This window comes from Chenopodium album, chromosome 12 (genome assembly GCF_948465745.1).
Source record: "Chenopodium album chromosome 12, dcCheAlbu1.1, whole genome shotgun sequence".
Lineage (NCBI taxonomy): Eukaryota > Viridiplantae > Streptophyta > Magnoliopsida > Caryophyllales > Amaranthaceae > Chenopodium > Chenopodium album.
In genome coordinates, this window is record NC_137845.1 from 30898434 (window position 1) to 30899878 (window position 1445).

Here is a 1445-nt window from a genome sequence, read left to right on the forward strand (position 1 = left end):
CTCCCTTCTTTCCCTCACTATCCCCCTCACTTGGACCATCATAGGAAGTTCCCGACCTCAAAGTGATTGCCTTGCATGTATCATGTTTTTGGTTATGAGATGGGTTAGGCTATAGTTGTCCGGGTAGAGTTGATGGTGAATTGAAAGGAGCCCTCTCGGCCAATTGAGCTAGTTGTGAATCAACCATCTTGTTGTGTGCCCTTATTTCTTGCATTTGTTGCCCAAAAGTTTGCATTTGTGAATGCATCGCTTGAAGGAGTTATGTGGGTGTTAGCTCCGCTTGAGGTGCTTGTTCTTGATTTCTTTGGGGCCCTTGGGTTTGATTGTTGTATTGGTTTTGGTTGTTGTATTGGTTGTTCCTAGGGTAGCTTCCTCTTGGGTTTTGGTTTTGAGATGGAGGTGGATTTTGGTATTGGGGGTTGGAATTGTAAGAAGGTTGAGCTTGTTGGCCCCATTGTTGAGGTTGAGATGCAAACCCGGGTGGTGGTTGTCTCCAAGCTACTCCACCACCACCTCCTCTAAAACCGTCTTGTCTTGTGTTGTATGCCGCCACATGCTCGGGGCTCAACCCTCCACAATAAGATGTATCATGGTTTGTTCCTCCACAATTTTGACATGAAAAAGAGTTGACTTGAGAAGAGCTTGCTCCACCACTTGAGCTTGCATTAACACTTGTGTTCAACTTTGAAAGCCCTTTTGTGAGTTGCTCAATTTGATGTTGTAATTGATCGACCTTCTCCAATTCATACATCCCACCTTTCTTCGGTGCACTCCTTCTCCTACCTCCCCAAGAGTAGTTCTTTGCTACCTCCTCGATTGTTGCTTCCACTTGATTTTGAGGGATCTTGATTAGTTGACCACCCGCCCCCGCATCCAAGTTGGCTCTAGACATGGGCTCCAAACCATCGTAGAAAAATCTCATGAGCAAACTTTGATTGTATTCATGGTGAGGACATGCTTGCACCAACTCTTTGAACCGCTCCCAAGCTTCATTAAGACTCTCATCCGCTTCTTGTTCAAATGATGCAATCTTCCTTCTCATCTCGGCGGTCTTCTCCTCGGAAATGAACCTCTTCAAGAATGCCTTAACTACCACCCTCCAAGATGTGAGTGAGTTAGGCTTCACTTGCTTCAACCACTTCTTTGCTCTACCCGAAAGAGATTGTCGAAATAAATGCATCCGGATATACTCTTGAGAAACTTGGTTGGTTTGAATCATGGCACATAGCTCAAGGAATCTATCAAGGTGCTCTATGGGATCTTCACTTGTAGAACCCGAAAATTGCTCCGATTGAACCATTCTTGTATATTGGGGATGAATTGTGAAGTTAGTCTCCGTGACGGGTAACAAAATCCCTCCCGTGAGCTCATAATCCTCCGGATTTCCAAACTCACGAAATAAAACATCATCTTCTTGTCTCGCCATTGATTCACTTTGCGAACTA

The 1445-nt window shown here is 44.8% G+C and overlaps 1 non-coding gene across 1 annotated transcript; it reads left to right on the forward strand.

The window, feature by feature from the left end:
• The first annotated feature begins 939 nt into the window (after positions 1 to 939).
• LOC145573355 (small nucleolar RNA R71) lies at positions 940 to 1044 on the forward strand. The gene has a single exon (XR_014097401.1). It is a non-coding gene; the product is annotated as a small nucleolar RNA R71 (small nucleolar RNA).
• The last annotated feature ends 401 nt before the right edge of the window (positions 1045 to 1445 follow it).